The following is a 23,380-nucleotide window of genomic DNA, read 5'->3' as shown; positions in this document are numbered from 1 at the left end:
GTAAAAGGAGATTCTCCAATGTATTTGAGAGCTTACCCTTGAAATTTTGGCCTCTAAACAAACACAGTGTAAAAACCTCTGTAATTAGATTAAAAAAGACTGATCAGAAAATATTTTAAATTAGGTATACAGGATTAAATGTGAATTCACCATAAAACCATGAACTAAAAAAAATAGAATTTTTTAAAACAGGAGTTCTAAAAAAGTGGCAGTAATTAGTAAAGCAACAAACTGAACATCTTTATCAGATCAGAGTGCACTTTTGGTTCAAACTAGAGTCAGTTCAGATGTTGAAAGAGTGAGAGCTCTGAAATGCTTAGGTAAAAAATTTCAAGGTACAGAAGACTTGTATCTTCTATCTTCCCTTCTTGTGCTGTAGTGTTTAGGGAGGAACTTGTTAAGAAAGCAGTGTGGTACACTGCTAAGAGATACATAGCCAGACATTTAGGTCCCATAAGCAGCTTGGATTTAAAGGTGGCATTTTTCACCCTTTGATCTCAACCAGTTCTCTGAAAGCCTTGTAAATCTTGCAGGCTCTGCAGGCTCTGTAATCCATGGAGAGATAGAGATCTGGCAGCAGCTAAGAAGTAAAGGAAGCTGCTGTTTTGAGCAAGGCCTCATCCATAGGGCATTTTAACCATTTTTCATTTCCCCAACTGGCTACATTTGGATAAAGAAAATTCAGCAGTTTCTGCCTTTCCTTCCATGACCTCTGGCTGGGGCTTCACTCAAAATGGAGAATACTAACTTCTTGGTTTCAAGGGAGGATTTTTGTCATCTCGTTGTGCCCTTAACATTTCTTACATATTCTCTTTGTCCTTTGGGGTCCTCATACTCATAGGACCATGATATCATATTATGCTCCTCAATTGAAGTGGGAGGCAAGCCTATTAGTGTTCTGGGTGATATCTCCACTAGAGAAAATAAATAATTTGGATTATTGAACTAGGACAGATAAGGGGTAGTTTTAATGTGATTAAGTGAGACAGATTTTCTGGTCTTTTTCCTGCCGGAAAAGGGGAGTACAGAATCAAATGTGTCTTGTGAGAGTCTAGAGAAGGTAGTCTAATTTTAAATCATGAGTCCTTGTTTAAGAGGCAAACAGTATGGACAGAAATGGGGTTGAAGCATTTGAAGAAGGAGAGATTGCCTGACTCATGCTTTGAGGATTAGTGGGTCACCACTTTCCCAGAGACCTCAGATCAGACCGAGATTTCATCTCAGAATCCCAAATTCATTGGGTAAGAGTGCCCTCCAGCATCAGGCCAAGTCAGTCAGAAACAGAGACAGATAGTGGTTGATATTTGGCACCCCTGGGGGCTATAGGGGTCAAACTCAGTACATGATAGCTTCATGCAGCACTGGGGAGTGGCCCCAGCCAGCTGACTTCAGTTGTCTCAAGCTGTTCTCTGCCCCAGGCACCAAATTTCTCCCACAGAAAAGAAACTGAAGCAATGCTGGACCAGCATTCCCAACACCTGGGTGAAGGGGGATCCAACCCATCCCTTATCAACATTATTTTGGGCCTGTATTTCCTCTATAGTAAGGTAGTTTGCCAAGGAAGTGACATATCTTGTCCACAGGAGGCCAGGCAGGGTTGCAGGTAAATTGCTTCTTGGAAAAGAAATCATGTGGGAGTCAGCACAGTGGGCCCATTTGATAAAATTATTATATATAAAATTTAGCATTTTTAATGTCACAGATGTTTTCTTGAGCTGCAGTTAAGAAGAGGAATGGGGATCAGGATCTGATCTAGGGGGCTTATGGAGCAGAGGTCTAAATTAAGGTAGGAATTGGAGAGGAGAGGATTAGAAGAAGATGCCTCCAACACAAATAACGGACACTATACAGGTCCTTGCTCTGTCCATGTGGCAATGATGAAGGAATGCCTAATGCCATTTGATTTTTGTAAAATCCCTTACTTTTGGCATTATCTCTGTGTTTAGTAGAGATCCTTTTATCTGTGTCAATTAGAGCTTTCATAGTGAAGTTAGGAATTTTATGTGCCATATTACATATTTTCAGACTAATATGAGGGATAAATATTGGGGCTAGATAATCATACTGGCAAATAGAGAAACACAGATAAAGCCTGCTTATGTAGGAGGTTAGGAAGATTTGTAGGTTTCAAATTGACGCAGAAAAAAAAAAAAAAAACGCTTGTGACTCTGACAGTCTCTTTTGGTGGTAATCAGGCACTCCTCTCTATGAAACTTTCCTTTATAGCCTCCCGCTTTACTTTTGGTGAGGGTTCATCTGCTATTTCAGGGCAGTAAATGAAGAAGAGGGCTGGGGATCAGGATCTGATCTAAAGGGCTTATGGAGCAGGGACACAGTGAGAATTGGTTGGCATAATGAGGGCCTTGAGTGAAGGTCAAAGAAAGCTTGGAGGTAAGCCTCAGGCCATTTGCCATTTCATTCAAGGAAATTGTTTAAGTTTTGGAGGATTTTGGAGTCAAAGTTCCCAAATTCAGGCCACTGATGCAGGTTGTCTGATTTATATTGTGGCCAGATCTAAGTACTAAGCCTAATAAGGCATCAAATTTTAAGGTTCTTAAAATTATTTTTGAGACAACCTAAGGGAGAGTCCAGTACATGGAAGCTCCCATGTGGGAGAGGTCTGTTTGGGGTGGTGATTGAGATCAAAGTGTCCTTTGATGTCTCCTGTCACTAGACAGAATTTCACCAGAGAATGAGAGGGCATCCCTTCTAGAATCTGAGTAGTGAGGGACCTCCAGGGTCCAGAAAGGTGGAGGGTCTTGGACAGGGTGCTTCTGCAGGAGACTGAAAGGGATCTTACCTCTCCGAAGAATGAGGAGGTTGGTGTGTTGCATACAAAAGCAAAATGGCAAACAGCGGCCTCTAATCCAGAGGTCTAAATTAAGGTAGGGATTGGAGAGAAGAAGATTAGAAGGAGGATGCCTCCAACACCAATAACGAATGCTATACAGGTCCTTGCTCTGTCCATGTGGCAATGAGGCAGCAAAACCCTAGCCCAAGAATGGAATTGGTTTGGGGACATATATCTGCTGCCATTGAGCTTTAGTGGACTTGGAGTTGCAAAGGGGATCCTTCTATCAGAAGGAAGGAGAGAAATAGAAATCAGATGAGAAGATAGAAAAGATGGTGGAGGTTCATTAATGGGGAGGTGTAGATAGCCTCAAACCCCTTCCCAGTTTTCGGCACTAAATGAAAGCAAATAAAAGAGAAAGAAAAGAAATGGAGATAAATTTCAACAGATCAGCAATGCTTTATCAAGCAGCAGAAGGGCACATTTTCGAGAAGAAATTGGCAACTGGTTACAATAGGGGTCTGAGTTTTATAGGGTTCAGTGAGACTGAGTCATAGCAGAATGGGTGAGTTGGGCAGTTGGGGGGCGGGGGGGGGATAGTTGTAGAAAAGGGAAATTGTGAAAGTCCAGAGCCCATTGTCCTCCTTTTCTCCCTGGGGGTTGTTGTTTTTCATATCCTTCAATTCTCATTGTGCATTTACACTTTGGGTTGAAGTATATTCTCTTTTTTTTTTTTTGCCCCAGAAACCCTCTTTTACTCCCAAATCTATTCACTTGGGAATGTGCTAGTCCTCCTGAGATAAGAACCAAGTTGTCAATTTACTAAGTGGCATTGCCTCCTTTACCACAGTGATTGGTTGAGCAATGGGAACATGTTCAAGGCTGGTCCAATCATAGCCACTAACTAAGCCACAGTTATTAGCCTGAGGGCAGAGGTGATTCAAAGTTGCAAATCATTTTTTCCTTTAGAGTTTTCTCACTCTGGTAGGATCTAAAGAAAAATACTATTTATTTGTTTTTGAGAATCTATAATTGTGAGTTAGGATCTCATCTCTATTTGGAATACATGTCTATTTTCCTGGAGAATGTTGAGCAATATGCGAAGGAAGAAAAGAGGAAAGCTACATGTATTCAGTTCCCTGACTCTAGTTATCCCTAAAGTCAGAGTATCACTTCTTTCTTTGGTTGGATTTCTGTTACTTAAAAAACAAATATCTCTGACTACCATGCCACAGAGAAGATAACACTATATCCAGACTATTACAGAAAAGTTCAATATGCCCAGTTTATGCTGCTGTTTTGCTCTGGTTTCTATCCAACTACTCTTCCAAAAATAAAATGTTCAGGTCCAGAGCAAGAAATAATCATATTCAGATGTAGTGTGAATAGCTAGCACTTACTTAGAGTTTTCTTCTTTATTATTCGCATTATTTTTATTTTTAGTTATACATGATAGTAGAAAGTATTTTGACAGAATACACATACATAAAGTATAACTTATTCTATTTGGTTCCCACTCTTGTGGTCATACATGATGTGGAGTTATGTACATATATGTGGTCATATATACAAATACAAGGCTAGGAACATTATGACCAATTAATTCTACTGTCTTTCTTATTCCCCTTACTTCTCCTTTCCCTTTATTACCTTTTGTCTAGTCCAGTCTATTTTTATTATTCCCTTCCCTCACTTGGAGTTTTCTACTATCCATGTATTTGCTGAAGTGCTTTACAGAAAGATTCTGCTTTAAGACTGTGATAAGCAGAGCCCCCTGTGTTCCAGGGGGTAGTTGGGGATGGGGAAAAGTATAGCTGCAAGCTTAAACACAGAGAAGGCAAAAACTTGGCAGTGCCCTGTCCTCAGACCCATCTTTCAATAAAGCATCCCTTCTGCACCCATTTCAGTAATGGGCTTCCACATACTGTGATTACTTATGAAGAAAAAGTTTATGTTGTATATACATAAGCCTTTGGTAGATATGTTCTCAATTCTCACAATATAGCCATAGAGACATATGATTATTCCTATTCTATGGTCGAAGGAACTAAGGTTTACAAAGATTACAGAACATACTCAACATCGTCCAGTCAGCAAAAGGCAAAAATCGGGGGTTGCACTTCCCTTCCCCTGGCCTCAGAGCCCTCTACTTGTACTGCCACGTGAAGCTGCTCCCGGCGTAACCTCATACCTGCTACTAAGACCAGGGAAGTCTCTGCTTGCTTATTGATCCTCATGGGTGCCAGCCTGTTCTGTTAAAACTTAACCAAGACCAAGCTCAAGCCTGTTCTCTGACAAATTACCTACTCACATGGGAGGGAGAAGGACCTTATGTAAGATATGAGTTCCTGCTAACAGAATTCTAAGGAGGATCTAAGGAAGGTATCAGTCAGTTCTGGATTAATTTTGGCTTCTGAGGTGGAAGTAGAAGAAGTAGAAGAAGTCATGAGGGGAGGGCAGGTTAGCAGTTGGGTATCCCCACTAACAAATGGGAAGAGTAGAGCATCACTGGGCCATCATTGTAACTGTACACTATCCACTCAAGGAGGAATTCATTATGGCCTTTTATAGCTGCTATGTCATCTTTGAAGTGTCTGCTGTCAACTTGGCAGGGAGCATGACCTGTGGCTTTGTTCTTTTCCTCTCTGAGCTAATTTTACTCTTTCAGTCCCAAAGTTTGCTCTTTCTCCTTTCTAAGCTTGCTGCTGTCCCAGCAGGGGTTTTGTTGAACTCAACAACTAGCAATGGCAAACATCTACCAATGTGTACCTAAGAGACCTGACTGTACTGAGCAAACTCCTCAGAACAGGGGTCAGCCATCTTATCAGAATTCTTTCTTCTCTGAGCCCATGGAGATTGTAAGACCTTGGAAGGGTCAAAAGCGGCCTTGCAAGGCAAGCTGGGCGAGCCCAGGACTTAGGAAAATGAATGCCTTCTGATGGTGTGGGTGATGGCTATCATCTCTCTGATAGGAAAAAAAAATACTATTTCTTGAGAAAAATCTTTCATAGAAAGGGGTAACCCTCCTCCTTACACCCTGTCTTTATAAGTTAGAGGATCATGATATAAAAAAAGAAAGAGAGACAAAGACAGAGAAATATTAGAAGTTTGATGGAGGTCATACTGGTATCCCTTAAAGGCCTTCTTCCTCAGACCCCATTGCCCTGCCTTCTTGCTGTTTTCCCTTCTGCCTTGTGCTTAGTTATCAGAGGAGGTCCTGTCTTGCTAAGGAAACATGATTCAATTATGTGGCATCATGGTTTGAATAATTTCTATATACTGGACTTGAAATTCATTAACACAGCTGCATTAATTTGGAGTCAGATAGTCCCTTTCCTGAAGTTGTCCATAAACTAAAAATATAACAATTTTAAACTCTAAACAAACAAACAAATAAAAATGATACTCCAAAAAGAAAAATCTAAATATGATGTCATAATCAATAGCCAAGCAGTAGCAACTTGGATTAGATCATGTTTATGAAATTTAAGCCTCAGAGAGGAGATATAATTAAAAACTGAAAAGAGCAGTTCTCTACTTACCATAAGGACAACTTAACTTTTAAATGAAGTATTGTTCAACTGAAATTTCTGCTCTCAATCTGTATTCCTCTCTAGCAAAAAAAAAAAAAAAAAAAAAAACCCTTCCTGAAGGAAGGTAAAAAAAAAAAAAGAAAAAGAAAGAAAAAAAAGCATGAAAATCTAATGAAATAGTACTCTAAATTAGTTTTAAATTTCTTCTTCTAGGGAAAAAAGTGATCCACATGACTGATGATTTGTTCATATTTAACTTTGAACAAATACATGAAAATCAAAATATATGTTTAATACATACCATATATGTACTAGAATTATTCTTGATAGCAGTAATATATACTTTGTGAGATATATAATCAAAATATATTGAAAATCCCTCAGGAATATATAGACCCCCACATTTATAATGACTTTAAATAGTAATTCAATCAAGTCTCCAGTTTCTGCTGGAATGGAGAAGAGAATTGAAGATGAAGACCACAATTACATAAGCACGAGCCATTAGAGAAATTAAATATAACACACATAAACATGAAGAGTTTATTTAAATAAATCAAATATCCTGATGTTGAAACCACAAATTATGAAATTGTGTTTGGTTTTCATACTAACACGAAAATTTCAAAATTGCATCCATAATTGACTACACTTCTTTCTGTAGCCATAGTTTTTGTACAGTGCCAAGCCACATATTCAAGCAAGCACATAAACGGGTACCCATGGCTGATGTAATTTGTGGTCACAGGATAGAGCATTGTAGAAACCCTGCACTCATCCTTGGACAAAGGTCTTCAGGGGTCTTAATATGGGTCAAACTTTGAAAACTGAATGTTTAACTATGCAATTGAGGTCTGTTATTGGTCATTTTATCAGAATAACATGATGTGTGCATTGTAGCCTATTTTTAAAATCATATACAAAAGTAGATTTTAAAAAAGGTCTACAAGAATGCAAAAAAACTCTCTGAAACAGCTTAGGAGGTATCCCTGTTTTCCCATATGGCATTTATTTTCCTTTTTGTGACATTATCTTGACACATCAAGAGCAGGGTGTAGTGTCCTTATGCATTTCCAAAAGTATTCCTTTTCTAAAGTTACCTGCAGGATAGTGACAGAGAGGTAGAAAGAACACGGTGTTTGGAGCTAAGCAAATCTGAGGTCTAAACCTGTCTCTGGCCTCTAGTGGTGGTTGGCCTGAATCTGAGTTACAAAATCTGTAGTATGACGATAATAAAATGAATAGACTGTTATGTTAAAGTGTGTATATGCATGGTGTGTGTGTGTGTGTGTGTGTGTGAGAAAGAGAGAGAGAGAGAGAGAGAGAGAGAGAGAGAGAGAGAGAGAGAGAGAGAGAGAGAGAGGGAGGGAGGGAGGGAGGGAGGGAGAGAAGAGCAAACAGGGAGTCTATTTTGTTGCTGTGGAACTATAACAGAGGCTGACATAGTAAGGATTAGTGTTTTCATTGTTATTGATAGTGTTACACAGCATCTGCAATATTGCAGCTGCTGGAGGGCCATTTATCTTGCTCTTAAAAATAAACAAGGAGAGAAATGAATTACAGTAGATGGGGTAGAGAGAGAAGATGGGAGGGGAGGGGAGGGGGGATAGTAGGGGATAGGAAAGGTAGCAGAATACAACAATTACTAATTGGGCATTATGTAAAATTGTGGATGTGTAACCGACGTGATTCTGCAATCTGCATTTGGGGTAAAATTGGGAGTTCATAACCCACTTCAATCTAATGTATGAAATATGATAGATATGATATGTCAAGAGCTTTGTAATGTTGTGAACAACCAATAAAAAAAAATTTGTCCTCACTTTTTGATCCTCACTGCCCTCCTTATTTCCCAATATCACTTTATCTGTATCTAAAAATACTTTCTATTATATTTTCCAAGCAGCCAGCAGGACAGTGGTGGAATGCAAGCATGCAGAAAGGATTCTCTTCCTCTTTAGAGGGACCACAGATGTGATCATAATGCCTAGATATTCAGGAGAAATGCTCTAAGTCTTGGATGTAAGAGAGATATTTTAAAGAATGGGCTGATTTAGGCCATTTTTAATCTTAGATATTAAGTTTTCAAATTTAGAAAGTAAACTTCCAAAAATTGAAAAAGAAATTATCATCTTTGCAAACTGTTGACTATAGTTTTTAGCCCTTCCCTTTTTCCAGTAAGTTAGTTCCTAAAATGTGTGGAGAATGGAAACAAAAAGTAAACCTTCTCTGTCAGGAGTTCTAGAGACAAAAGCACATAGGCCAAGAACTTACTTACAACAGAAGTTGTCCTTCTAGGTGGCACCCAAATTGCAATATCAATTCATATGTGTTCAGAGCATATTAAATCATTTTCATTTTTATTTCAGAGAATAATACATCAGGGCAATTATTCTTTAGCTAAAAAACATAAAGAAAATTAATGTTATTAGAAATGCTTTTCTTAAGTCTTTATGTGAGTACCTAAATGTGTTAAAATTATTGAAATATGGAATTATGCAAGATTTATCCAGTACACCTCTGATATTATTATCCCAGGTAACATTGTTAGGTTTGTTTGTTATTTTTGTTGTTGCTATTGTCGTTTTGTTTTTGCAAAGCCCAGGGCTTTGTGCATGCTAGACAATTGCGCTACCATTGAGCCACATCCCCAGTCCCATTTCTTATATATACTTCTTGACCTTTTGCCTTCTGGTAGGAATTTGGGACTGCTGTATCATAGAGACAGGATAATCATTTTTGATCTTATTATTTTCTATGACTACTTTAAACCTATAAAAACAGTTCATGTGGTCTCTAAATCCTTGATCAAATCTATCTCTTTCTCTATTTCCTTCCTTCCTTCCTTCCTTCCTTCCTTCCTTCCTTCCTTCCTTCCTTCCTTCTTTCTATCTTTCTTTCTTTTCAATCACCAATAAACAAAACATTTGGTTTTCAGGGCAACACAATCATACCTTCCCCAAGCAGACTAAATGAACAATAATGACCAATCAATGAAATGACATATATGCTTTTCATTTTCTTTTGTAGGTAAGTCCACCCTGTCTTCAAGTTTTCTTGGCTTACTGCTGCCTGCCCTTGTCATCCTTGTCTACTTGGAATTCTGAGTGTGATGTGAAAGCTGCTGTTCCCAACCCAGCTCAGAGGACACCCTTCATCCTGGGATAAAGACAGTTCCCACCAATTTCTGCGGCTTCATCCTAAGCCAAATAAATTACACTTCAACAAACTATCCAGCTGATTTACAACACACTATGACTGAGGCATTCAGGAACCCCTTCATCCAAAAGAATAAACTTTTAAATGGATATAAAATGACTTTTAACTCGTTCCAATATGCCTTATAAACCACTTAACCTGATTCTGTGACAGTTGCATGATTTATTCCAATGGGACAAATTACAGTGTTCAATTCAATATCATAGGCTGTAGAGTGAAAGTAAAATCACCATACACAGGTGCTTTAAATTTAATAACAAGTTGTGAAATATAATAGAGGTTAAAATGTTGATTGTATGTGGTAAATGTAAGAGTAATACAGTCTCTTGTATGATCCCATCTGTTTTGGGTCCTGCTTATTTTTGAATGGCCCCTATCATTCATGAAATTTTGATTTTTTCCTGAAAAAAAAAAAGAGAACATGACAGAAACATTTCAGCATAAATTCATTACCAAATCACTTTACTGAATGAGCTGAAAGATTTTGAATATTGAAAACCAAATTCTAGAGGGGCCACGGTTCGCAGCCGCCGGAACCGCTTCATAACGCGCTGTGCGTGACGTGAGGGGCTTCTGTTGCAATGGCGAGTTAAGCCAGAGGATGTGCAGCTGCGACGGCGGCGTCGGCCACGAAGAGGACGGGGGCGGGCGCAGCACAATCCCAGCAGAGCCAGCCGGAGGACGAGAGCTGGGCGGAACAGGGGCTCTGGCCCGCCTGCCACTGCTATCGCCGTCGCGCTGGCCCCGCGCCTCCGCGCGCGAGCGGGAAGAGCCGCCGCCGGCGCGCTTCGGGCTTGGTCCCCTCTTAAAGGCGCAGGCCGCGGCGGTGGGGGCGGGCGTGCGGAACAAAGCGCCGGCGCGGGGCCTGCGGGCGGCTCGGGGACCGCGATGGGCGCGGCGGGCCCGCGGGGGCCGCGATGGGCGCGGCGGGCCCGCGGCGGCCGCGGCGCTGCCCGGGCCGGGCCTCGCGGCGCTAGGACGGGCTGGCCTCCGCAGGCGGGGGCGGCGGGCTGAGGGCGCGGGGAGCCTCGGCGGCGGCAGCGGCCCTGCGGGCGGAGTGGCGCCGGAATGGCCGCGCGCGGCCGGCGCGCCTGGCTCAGCGTGCTGCTCGGGCTCGTGCTGGGCTTCGTGCTGGCCTCGCGGCTTGTCCTGCCCCGTGCTTCTGAGCTGAAGCGAGCGGGTCCGCGGCGCCGCACCAGCCTCGAGGGCTGCCAGCCCGGGCAAGCGGCGGCGGCGGCAGCAGCGTCCCAGGCCGGTGGAGTGCGCGGCAATGCGCGGGGGGCGCAGCTGTGGCTGCCCGGCTCTGCCCCGGATGGTGGCCCGCGCGACAGGAACTTTCTCTTCGTGGGAGTTATGACTGCCCAGAAAGGCCTGCAGACCCGCGCTGTGGCTGCCTACAGAACATGGTCCAAGACAATTCCTGGGAAAGTGGAGTTCTTCTCTAGTGAGGGTTCAGACACATCTATACCAATTCCAATAGTGCCACTACGGGGCGTGGATGACTCCTACCCACCCCAGAAGAAGTCTTTTATGATGCTCAAGTACATGCATGACCACTACTTGGACAAGTATGAATGGTTTATGAGAGCTGATGATGATGTTTACATCAAAGGAGATCGTCTGGAGAGTTTCCTGAGGAGTTTGAATAGCAGTGAGCCCCTGTTTCTCGGGCAGACAGGACTGGGCACCACAGAAGAAATGGGGAAACTGGCCCTTGAGCCTGGTGAAAACTTCTGCATGGGGGGGCCTGGTGTGATCATGAGCCGGGAGGTGCTTCGGAGAATGGTACCACACATTGGCAAGTGTCTCCGGGAAATGTACACTACGCACGAGGATGTGGAAGTAGGAAGATGTGTCCGGAGGTTTGCAGGCGTACAGTGTGTTTGGTCTTATGAGATGCAGCAACTTTTTTATGAGAATTATGAACAGAACAAGAAGGGGTACATCAGAGATCTCCACAACAGTAAGATTCACCGAGCTATCACGTTACACCCGAACAAAAACCCACCCTACCAGTACAGACTACACAGTTACATGCTCAGTCGCAAAATTGCTGAGCTGTGTCATCGCACAATACAACTCCACCGAGAAATTGTCCTGATGAGCAAATACAGTAATACAGAGATTCACAAGGAGGACCTCCAGTTGGGAATACCCCCTTCCTTCATGCGGTTTCAGGCCCGCCAACGAGAAGAGATTCTGGAATGGGAGTTTCTGACTGGGAAGTATTTTTATTCAGCTGCCGATGGTCAGCCCCCCGGAGAGGAATGGACTCAGCCCAGAGGGAAGCCTTGGATGACATCGTCATGCAGGTGATGGAAATGATCAATGCCAATGCCAAAACCCCGGGGCGCATCATCGACTTCAAGGAGATCCAGTATGGTTACCGCCGTGTGAACCCCATGTACGGGGCAGAATACATTCTGGACCTGCTGCTTCTGTACAAGAAGCACAAAGGTAAGAAGATGACAGTTCCCATGAGGAGGCACGCATACCTATAGCAGACTTTCAGCAAGATCCAGTTTGTGGAGCATGAGGAACTAGATGCACAGGAGCTGGCCAATAGAATCAATCAGGACTCTGGATCCCTATCCTTCCTCTCCAATTCCCTGAAGAAGCTTGTTCCCTTCCAGCTCCCTGGGTCCAAGAACGAACGCAAAGAGCCCAAAGATAAAAAGATAAATATACTGATCCCTTTGTCTGGACGATTTGACATGTTTGTAAGATTTATGGGAAACTTTGAGAAGACATGTCTCATCCCAAATCAGAACGTCAAACTTGTTGTCCTGCTTTTCAACTCTGATTCCAACCCTGATAAGGCCAAACAAGTTGAACTGATGAGAGATTATCGCATTAAGTACCCTAAAGCTGTCATGCAGATTTTGCCTGTGTCTGGAGAGTTTTCAAGAGCTCTGGCCCTCGAAGTGGGATCTTCACAGTTTAATAATGAATCTTTGCTCTTCTTCTGTGATGTTGACCTTGTGTTTACTGCCGAAGTCCTGCAACGGTGTCGAGCAAATACAGTTTTGGGCCAACAAATATATTTCCCAATCATCTTTAGCCAGTATGATCCAAAGATTGTTTATAGTGGGAAAGTTCCCAGTGACAACCATTTTGCCTTTACTCAAAAAACTGGCTTCTGGAGAAACTATGGGTTTGGCATTACTTGTATTTATAAGGGAGATCTTGTCCGAGTGGGTGGCTTCGATGTTTCCATCCAAGGCTGGGGGCTGGAGGATGTGGACCTCTTCAACAAGGTTGTCCAGGCAGGTTTGAAGATGTTCAGAAGCCAGGAGGTAGAAGTGGTACACATCCACCACCCTGTCTTCTGTGACCCTAATCTGGATCCCAAACAATACAAAATGTGCTTGGGGTCCAAGGCATCAACATATGGGTCCACGCAGCAGTTAGCTGAAATGTGGCTGGAGAAAAACGATCCAAGTTACAGTAAAAGCAATAATAATGGCTCTGCACGGACAGCCTAATGTCCAGCTCTGCTGGAAGGGACATTTTTAATTACCTAATTTATTTTTCAAAAATTTTTGTATGATCAGTTTTTGAAGTCCCTACAAGGTTATATTTTCCAAGTGGTTTTCTTACATAGGACTCCTTTAAGATTGAGCTTTTTGAACAAAAATGTGATCAATGTTTGCCTTTGAATACACCTTCTTGCTGAACATTATGTAGCAGACTTGCTTAATTCTGACTTGAAATATCCCTGATGAACAAAACCTTTTATGTTTTTTTTTTTATATTTCCTTTCCTGGCCCCTTCTCTGTAGTCCTATGGCAGAAAACATGAACATTCCTATGAAGTATTATTATAACAAACAAAAAAAAAACACTGTAACTATGGTAAATTTTCTATTGTGACTGTTAACCTTGCACAGATTCTACCTTTTATCTTTTTTTTTACACGTTTTTTTTAAAGCCATCTCAAGTTTCAGTTGTAAATAAGTAAATGTGATAATATCTGTATCATCAGCATCAGCATCTTCAGCCAAGCTTTCCAAAGTTGATTATTTCCCCCACACTGTACTCCACTCATCAAGGTCAAGTAGCTTTGACAAGCCACAGGAGTGAGGACAGCACAGCCAGAGCTGGGGTGGTTCCTGGGATGCCATGGCCTGAGCAGGCCTGGCACCACATTGTGAGAAGTGTTTGGCATTTTCTCTCTTGCTGACCCTTCTCTTTAGAGGGTGAAGTATTAATATTTAGAATGATGAAGAAGAATTACTGTAATAATTCTAATGTATGCAAACTAAACAAACAAAAACACCCTAATGAAAACATGGGGGGATGTGTATTTGGTTTCATTCACTTCGTCCTGTCTGTTGTGGAGATGGTTACTTCATTCTTTAATTACTGTTTGTTTTATCCTTGACATCTGAATACCTTTAATTTATTTAATATCCATTATTTAGAGTTCTGCCATTTCTTGAGTACCTGTTAGTATTAGTATTTATGTGTACCAGGAGTGTGGTTAGTATGTTTTATTTGCAGTAAACCGATCTCCAAAGATTTCCTTTTGAAGAGATTTTACCCCTTTCTTAATTTTCACATTCCTGTTTTACTAAATATTAAGTGTTCTTGGACAATTTTGGTGCTCATGTGTTTTGGGGACAAAAGTGAAATGACTTTGTCATTACACCAGAATGTTTGTTTTTAGCTCACAGATCAAATGTGCCTTAATATTTTTTCATTTAGATTTCAAACAGTTGATAGGCTTGCCATTTTAATACACATCATTGGAGATCTGCTTATTTGTAAATAGCCTATTGCTCATTTGGAAAAATAAACCAGTGAACAATATTTTTCTATTGTACTTTTGAAAACCATTTTGTTTCATTATTCCTGTTTTAGCTGAAGAATTGTTTTACATTTGGAGAGTAAAAAAACTTAAACACAGAAAAAAAAGAAAACCAAATTCTAGAACTTACTATCAGTATTCTTATTTTTGAAGTAATTTTATAACTATTTCATTTTCAGAATCAGTAATGCTTTTCAGTTAGTTTTCTAATGGTAAACATACCATATGAAGATTTTTTTTTTACTTTTGTATTCTACTCTGAAATTATTTTATGCTCTTCTTATCATCAGTATCAAACCTCAAAAACACACAGCTCTTATCTGAAGTATCATCATATTGCTGTATTTATTCATATGTGAAATGATGGATTTTGAGAAGTAGTGTGCTTCCATTTTTTTATTAAGATGTGAGTCTTTATATAGTAGAGATAAATGACAGTTAAGTGAATATCTGAATTACCTAATAATATTCTAATATCTTTGTTTTTGTGCTTCATTCCTAAGTATAATCTTTCTTTATTGAAGGTGTGAAATCAACAAATCATCTGTAGGTTGAAGAAGCTACAGTATTCTTTTAAAAACAAATAAAATAAAACTTAATTTTAAGCTCATTTGCCACTTCAATGCCATATTGACAAATGGCTAAAAATACCAAATTGACATGTTAATGGTACTTTGAAGATTATGCAAAACTGGAAGGCCACAGGGAGACAGAAGATGTGTCTCCCAAGTGTTGGTACTTAGGGTTTTTATAAGTTGTGAAAAGAAGGGTGCACATTTCTTCATTCTCCATGGTGTGCATGGAAATATATCTGAGTGTGGATGTGAGAGCTCGGGAAATAAAGGATTAGCTGGCTCATGAAATAGTGCAATGTTTGATGCTTCAGGATGTATGATCCTATTTTATTAGCACAACCTTGCTAGCTAATTAGAGATAGAGTTTTTCTTTTTAGAAAGGATACCTTATAGGTTCATAAAAAGATATTTACAGGAAGCAAAATAAATCTATTACTACTTTACCCCCTATCTTTAATTTGTATAATTTTTGTACTATATATCTATGTATAAATGTTTAGAATCTTCATTATGAAAATATCAATAAATATTTCATTAATTTACATTTACCTCTTTGTTATAAAATGAAAATTTTTAAAACCAATGAAATGGATGACTGCCCAGTGAAAGTATGTCAACAGTCTTAAGATCATTGCCAGGTTTCATAAAATATTTAATTATTTGGAAAAAGAAACAAAATGACTTCATACTTTAAGGAAATGAATACTCTGTAAGCCTTCTGTATAAATGTTGGTGTTTCATTGTTACACTACGGGGTTTTCCTTTTGCAATGTGACCCATGTTGGGCATTTTTATATAATCAACAGCAACGACATCTTTTGCCAAATGCATGCTTGCCTTTTTATTTTTTAATGTAAGGTAATAAAGAGCAAAACTGGCTAGATTTTTGCATGAAATGGTTCTGAAAGGTAAGAAGAAAGCAGACTTTGGAGGTTGTTTAGTTTTAAACTTGTGACAGATAAAGTAGACTAAAATATCTCATATACTGATAACTCAAGCTTTTCATTTCCTCATACAATTGTACGAATTTGATTGGGACCATCAGTTTTAAACTGTTGTTGAACTAACTAATGTATCATATGCTTTAAGACGCAAGATTCTTAATTAAACTTTATATAGATATAGAAACATCTGTGGTTTCTTTGTATTTCAGGAAAGGTGGTAGTAGTTTTATTTGATACTGATAAAATATTGAATTGATTTTTTTGGTTATTTTTTATCATTTTTCAATGGAGTAGTATAGGACTGTGCTTTGTCCTTTTTATGAATGAAAACAAATTATAAAGAAATAAATGTCTTACTGTTACCCAAAACATAATAACTGTCCTTTCAAATTACCAAGAGTTTAAATTCAGATTTAGAAGGTTTTCATTCTAAGTGCAATAGCATGGAATAAACATTACTTGGTGAAGCAACAATTCAATGTTGATACGGTTCACTGTTAAAAAAAAAAAAAGTATACACACACAGACAAAACCACAGTCAGCTTCATCGTTACAGTGAAATAAGATCACCTGGTAAGTCAGTTCAACTCTTGGAGGTGCCCATGAATGTCACTCAGGCAGCAGCAGAAAATAAGAGACTGGTAAGTCTTGAATGAGCTGAGACACTAGGAGGAATTTGCATGAAAGCATAAACCCAGAGGCAAGGAGTCTAAAACAGGTAGTCTTCCTCTGAGTTCTGAGCAGACTGGACCCAGAATTAGGAATCTCAGGGCTTCCTGAGCTCTGCCTTTTTCATTTTCCCAAGTTTCCCTATTGTGATTTCTCTTTGCCACCCTGACCTCCCTTCCTGATTCATGAAGCTTGCTTCACCGTGGATCCAGGTTTTCCCTTTTAAGCCCTTTGTTTAAGTTCCATTGCTTGACCCTAAGTATTAGGTTACTTCCTAATTCTAATATTTTGCTTCTGGTATTTGACCTTCACCTGACCTCAGCTCAAATTTTTCCCGGCTTTGGGAGATCAAAGCTTTCATTGAGAGTACCTTCCATGTAAGTATTTCTCAAAACTAGTTGCCCATCAGAACTTTCAAATTCTCAAGAAATTGAAAAAACAAAATGGACTCTGTTGCTTCAGTCTGAAATTTCCATATCAGAATCATGGGAGTGAGGTACAAAAAGCTATTTTGGGAGGCAATGTTCAGGACTGTTTGATAGGAGGTCAGGTTTGAGAATCAGATTTTTCATGATTACTATAACTTTGATATTTTTAACTAAAGAACATAGTTCAACATAATATATACATAATTTAACACACCTGAAGAAAAAAATCCATATTAACTTACCTAAAATGCTGATTTGCTTATGACTTGATCTTATCTTTACTTCTACATTATAAATATCAAAATGCTATATGTTTTCCATAACGAAAATATCCCTTAATTTGTTTATACCTGAAACACAGGCAACAAACTGAAATATTTCTCAGATTTCTTTTCTCAAGGAATGTGGATTTTCCTTACATTTTTTTCTTTCTCTTTATTTCCTCAATGATACTTGGATAATTAATTAAAATTTAATAATTTCCTGCGCCTATAATCCTCGGGAGTGTCTTAAAAACAAAAATAATGACAAAAGGTGCCCTATCCCCAACTTCAGAATTTGTTTTTCTCTGAATAGAAACATGGTGATTTTTAATAAGTTGACTTCATAAATTAGTTTATGGCAAGCCAAAATTACATTTCTACATTGTTTATCATATTTTAAAACAGATTCCTCATTTTGGTTACTAAGAATACATTTGATATTTGGGGTAATGTATACCAGTACTTGCAATACCATTACTGATTTGGATTTAGAATTCAGTGTGGCTGATTGTAAGGCAGAACTTTGAAGTAAAGGAACTTGGTCTTCTTCTGTCATATTTGCTCATTCAGACTCATTTGCTTTCCAGGATGCTGCCTTGAAATATTTCTCCTTTCCTCATTTTGAAACCTGTATGTGTGTCATACTCATTAATATGGATAAGATTGAAATGCTGCTCCAAGCACATTTTCAGAAAGCATTTATGTTGATAATGTGCAACAGTGTGGATGAATCTGAAATGTATTATGCCATAAAAGAAGTCAGATGCAATGCTATGTGATTCCATTGATGTGACATCCTGAAAAGGACAGAACTCTGGGGACAGGACAGTGGTTGCCAGGGTTGGATGTGAGAAAAGTATCTGCATATATGCAGCATGATAGTTGATAAAACTTGTGGTGGTGGTGACTCATACCTAAGCATTTGTCAAAAGAATGCACGGATAAGGTGAGCTCACAAAACAAGGCCAAGAAAAGTCAATCTCATCTCTATCTTGCTCACTTTCTCTCTGTGATTCACGGGATTGGCTAGACCTATTATATTATTCTGACTACCATTTATTACCTTACGAATATGAACAAGAAATGTAACATTTTGAGGTTGTTTCCTCTTCCACAAACTAGGGATATCACTTTTTATCCATTCAGGATTCTTTCAATTACATAAGTAATTACATAATAGACATAAGTAGTAAACAATAAGTTTAAGGGGAAATTAGGGAGTTTATTGGCTCAAATAATGGGATCTCCAAGATGGAATGGACATAGGGCTTATATAATATTCTTAGGGAATGACTTTTCAACCCACAGATTTTGCTTCTCTGACAGACTATCTCTTGTGACAGGAGTTATCCTAGTTGATGATCCAAAAGTAATAGATATGCATTCTTACTGATTTAGCACATATACCAAATCTTATCGAAGATTCATTTTATCTTCAAGAGTTTGGTATGTTTTATTTAGCCATCCTGGGTTTCCTGTCCACACTTGTGTAGTTGGAAGGTGGCAGGCATTGTGTTAGAAATCCCCACAAGGACCACATGGAGTAAAGAAGGGATAGTTTCCCCCAAAGAAAGGTGCCTTTTGGCACTGACACCCTCCTATTTCTAAACTTTAAATAAACACCATGCCTGGAGATGAGGGGTGAGGGGAAACCACTGTCAAGCAATCCATCCACACCATTGTCATTCTTTCTAAAAAAAAATTGTCTAAGAAAGAATGACATGAATATCAAGTACAAGTTTTCAAGGGACTTCAGAATTTCATTGGAAAATCTTACAAACATAGATAATCACTCCAATTAACACTGAATATGTTTCAATGTTGAAAACACACATAACATTTTAAGCTACCTGAATTAGCATTTAAGGACAAACAACCACAAAATATAAGTGGCATATTACAATAGACATTAATGACTCACATAGCTGGGCAGTAGTAAATAGATATGTTATTTTGCTACCTGAGCTTGGCTGCCTTATATTTAGAAATTGATGACTGTCAGCTGTTGGAGGCTGCCTTTAGATGGGGTCTTCAGGGCAACTTGGCTTAATTTAGTTTTCTTCCAACCTCCATAAGACTAATCCTGGAATGTTCCCATGGCAAAGACAGAAGTGCAAGAAAGCATGTGGAAACATGTATGCACTCTTTCAAGTCTTTGCTTGCCTCATGTCTGCTAACATTCTGTTGACCAAATTGAATAATATTATAAACACTGGTCCAAGGGCAAAGCAGAATACCCATATACACTGGTGAGCACTTTAAATATACAAACAAAGAATATAGATATATAGGAAAGGTCAAAAATATTGAAGCCAAGTCATTCAAACTATCACAAGTGCTTACCAAATTTCATTGGCTCTCAGAAAATATCAGTTTTCGATTAAAAAAGAAAAAAAATACTCCTAATTAAATTATAACACAATGATTGATTATCATGTAGGATATATATATATATACATATATATATATATATATATATAGAGAGAGAGAGAGAAACAATTTCTACTTCAAAGACTCTTTATTATTTATTATTCTTACACATAGACAAAAGTGAAACTATCAATAAAATAATTCTATAAGATAACCCTAAAATTGTCCACATTCAGAATATGACTCTTCTAAATCATTTTAAAACTCTGAATAGTTGGTGCTTATATTTTGATACAAAATATCATTCTTTGGTACTAATGTGTTATTCATGATTTCTCAAAAGGATATTCTAACCTTTTTCTAAGTGACTGATGCCCATTATGCCTGTACTCTCTCAATATTACCAGGCACCAAAAGAAAGTTATTGTGGCCATTAAAAAAATATATGTCCACAAATTTCTCCACTTAATAGTTGGAACCTAATTCTATTCCCCCGAAGTATGTGCTGGATTAAATAACTCTCTCCTACTGAATAGAATAAAACAAGAGTGACATTGGATTACTTTGGAAATGGGGACATGAAAAGCCAAACATTTCCGTCTATCTTGCTTTCTATCATGTTCCTGGGAGAAGAAAGCATTCAGGTAGCCCTGTGGAGATGCCTACATTGCCCAGAACTGAGGCATCCTGCCAGCAACCTAGTGAATGAATCATCTTGCAAGCATATCCCCAAGCCACACCCAAGATTTCAAATGACTATACTCTGGCTAGAAGCTTAACAGCAATCTAATGAAAGGCCTTGAATCAGAACCACAAAATCAAACTGACCAAAGATGCATGACTCTCAGAATCTGTGTGAGATAATAGATATTTTTTGTTGTAAGCCACTATGTCTTGAAGTGATTTGTACTCAGTAACAGACAACTATACAATTAGTATACAGTGAAACTCTTACAGGATTTGTTAACAAGAACTTTAGGCAAATGAAGTCATCTAATCAGTTCAGTAAGAATAACAAATATATCCCTAGATGTCCAGCTAACTTATTTTGATGAATTTCTGTACATTAGAACTTTTTGTCTTCATGCTAAATCAAAAGATACTTTAAAAGCAGTTAAAGTCAACATGTGTTATCTTCCACATACTTCCAAATCAACTGGAATAATGACAATATAAACAGCTATGAACAAGGCCACATATGTGCAGGCAGTAACAACTATGTCATAGTTGTCTCCTTGCTGAGAGTGATTGAAAGACACCATTAATTATAAAATGCATTCTATTTTCCAAGATGTTAAAATGTAAAAAAAAAATGTATACTAGAAATATGATTTTTAACAGCTCCTATGGATGCTTGCAGCATCTAAGAGTAAATTTAGAGTAAAGGAGGTGAGGGTTATATTTAGATTAGGATGTTGAATGGTGTTTGGTTCACTGCGGAGGCAGGACTCCAGCTCAGCTGACTGGGATCCCAGTGGTTAACTGAGAGGAGCAAGGCTGCCAAGGGAAATGGTTTCTGCCTTTACATCTACTGTAAATGTAGCTGCTCAAAGCGTTCCATCTGGCTCACTGTTTCACCACTTCTTTTCATCTTTTCAGAGCAGTACAAGGCCTTGCGTGTAATAAAGAACCAAGTACATATATATCGAATGGATTGCTGAATGAAAAATAAAGCTTTTAGTTGTTTAGTGTTTTAGCACCTTTTCTAGAAATGTTTTTGTATTACTAGATTACTAATGTGCCTATTCCACATATTCTAATATTAGAAGAGCTCTTGAATAAAAGAAAAATATCAGTTCTACATAATGGAGTGTTTATAGGTCTGAGTTTGTAAAACCATTTGGGAAAAGGAATAGGTTCAATGAATAGTGGTCGCTGAAGGGGAAGACGTTTATTTACACTTGTACCTTCAGAAAACAGCCAGTACCTCCTTCTCCTAACATTGTTTCCATAATCCTTTCTTTAAATGTTGCATGTTAGGAACACATAATAAAAAAATACCATATAATTTGTGGTACCTATATATTATGCACAACATATCTTTTGTTTAATGACATATGTATTTATTTACATGTTGTATTGTGTAATTATCCCTTTAATTTCACCTTTGTTATGGTTTAGTTGTGAGGTGTCCCCCACAATCTCCTATATGAAACAATACAGAAAGATTTAAAGGTAAAAAGATTGGGTTATGAGCTTTAACCCAATCAGTGAATTAATTCCCTGATAGAGATTGACTGAGCAGTAACTGAAGGCATGCAGGGTGTGGCTGAGGGAGATGGGTCCCTAGGGGTGTTCTTTTGGGGTATATATTTTGTTCTTGAGGTGTAGAGCTCTCTCAGCTTCCTGATGTAATGTCCTGAGCCACTTTACTCCCTCACAGTGTCCTGTCTCACTTGGGCCTGAGGAATGGAGCCAGCTGTCTGTGGACTGAGACCTCAGAAACCCTGAGCCCCCAAATAAACTTCCTCCCCTAAAATTGTTCTTGTCAGGTCTTTTGGTTACAGCAGTGAAAAGCTCAGTAAAACAGACTTCAATATCATAGATTCCATATTTGTCCCCTAAATTCATCTTATTAATTTTATTTATGACCAAAAATTTGTATCATATGTGGTTTTTATTTACATAAATTGCACATTTTATTCCACATGTCTTATTCTATTTCCTAGCTCTCTCAATTAACTCCCCCCTAATCCACTCAATGTTGTTCTATAAAGACCTGGTTTATTCTTCTGGCTAATTTCATTCCTTTATTCCCATTCTGTTTTTAAATCTCTCCACCAGAGACTATTCCAAGCAAACATCTATTTAAATAATTTTTATGCCCCTCTGTGAGACTATTTCTGAGGTACATTTAGTAACAAAATTACTACTTTACAGTATGCATGTATATTTATTTTTGTTTAGCAAGGTACTTTTCTTGGTGTAGGAATGAACAAAATAAATCCATTCCAATTCGTAAAAGGTGATACCAATTTTCAGTTTGTCCAGCATTTGAAAGTCTTTATTTCCTCATCAAATCTTAATATATAGATTGAAAGTTTGGTCAATAGTCTGTACGAAATGTTTAAATTTACATTTTCTGATTTACTAAGTATCTCTTTGTGTGATACACTATTTGTATTTTTCTCTTCTATGAGTTGACTATTTATAACTAAACATTTTGACATTCCCTTAAAGATATGCATATTTTCTGAAAAAGCAGTTTCAATCCTAGAGAGATATGATAGAAAATTGTATGTATATGTGCACTAGGTATAAAAGTATTCAAGTCAGCATGATTTATAATTGTTCAAATTTAGAATCAACACAAGTTCCAACAATTAGTAGCTTAGCTAATTATACTGTGGCATTGTATTACTCAGCATTCTCAAGAGAAACTGAACCAAGGATTTATGATGAAGAATTATCTTATGTGATAATGGAGGTGGAGAAGTCTCAAGATATGCTATCTACAAACTGGAAGCCCAGGAAAGCAGGTGGTGTGGTTACAGTCCAAGACTAAAGGAGCAAAACCATGAGTGCTGATGTCAGAGGAGAGAAAGAGATAATGTCTCAGCTGAAATAGAGAAAATGAATTTACCCTTCTTCTACCTTCTTCTATTCAGTCCCTTGATTGATTGGATAATTCCATCTACACTAGTAAAAACAGATCTTCTATATTCAATGTATGAATTCAAATATTAATTCAAAAATACTCTCATAGACACACCCAGGAATAATGTTCTATGAGTTATCTGGGCATCTCTTAGCCTAGTCAAATTGAAACATAAACTATC

The 23,380-nt window shown here is 38.5% G+C and overlaps 1 long non-coding RNA gene and 1 pseudogene across 1 annotated transcript in view; both read left to right on the top strand.

Annotated features, from left to right (window-relative positions):
• LOC144366525 (uncharacterized) overlaps window positions 1-10,047 on the top strand; it is a 37,324-nt gene extending 27,277 nt beyond the window's left edge. Inside the window, exon 3 of the long non-coding RNA XR_013425583.1 lies at window positions 9,355-10,047. This is a non-coding gene — a long non-coding RNA (uncharacterized LOC144366525). The remainder of the gene's footprint in view (window positions 1-9,354) is intronic.
• A 564-nt stretch (window positions 10,048-10,611) lies between these two features.
• LOC144366792 (chondroitin sulfate synthase 1 pseudogene) lies at window positions 10,612-14,377 on the top strand (annotated as a pseudogene).
• The last annotated feature ends 9,003 nt before the right edge of the window (window positions 14,378-23,380 follow it).

Source organism: Ictidomys tridecemlineatus, chromosome 9, assembly GCF_052094955.1.
Source record: "Ictidomys tridecemlineatus isolate mIctTri1 chromosome 9, mIctTri1.hap1, whole genome shotgun sequence".
NCBI lineage: Eukaryota > Metazoa > Chordata > Mammalia > Rodentia > Sciuridae > Ictidomys > Ictidomys tridecemlineatus.
Note: the sequence above shows the minus strand (reverse complement) of the source record. Positions and strands in the feature narration are given on the sequence as shown.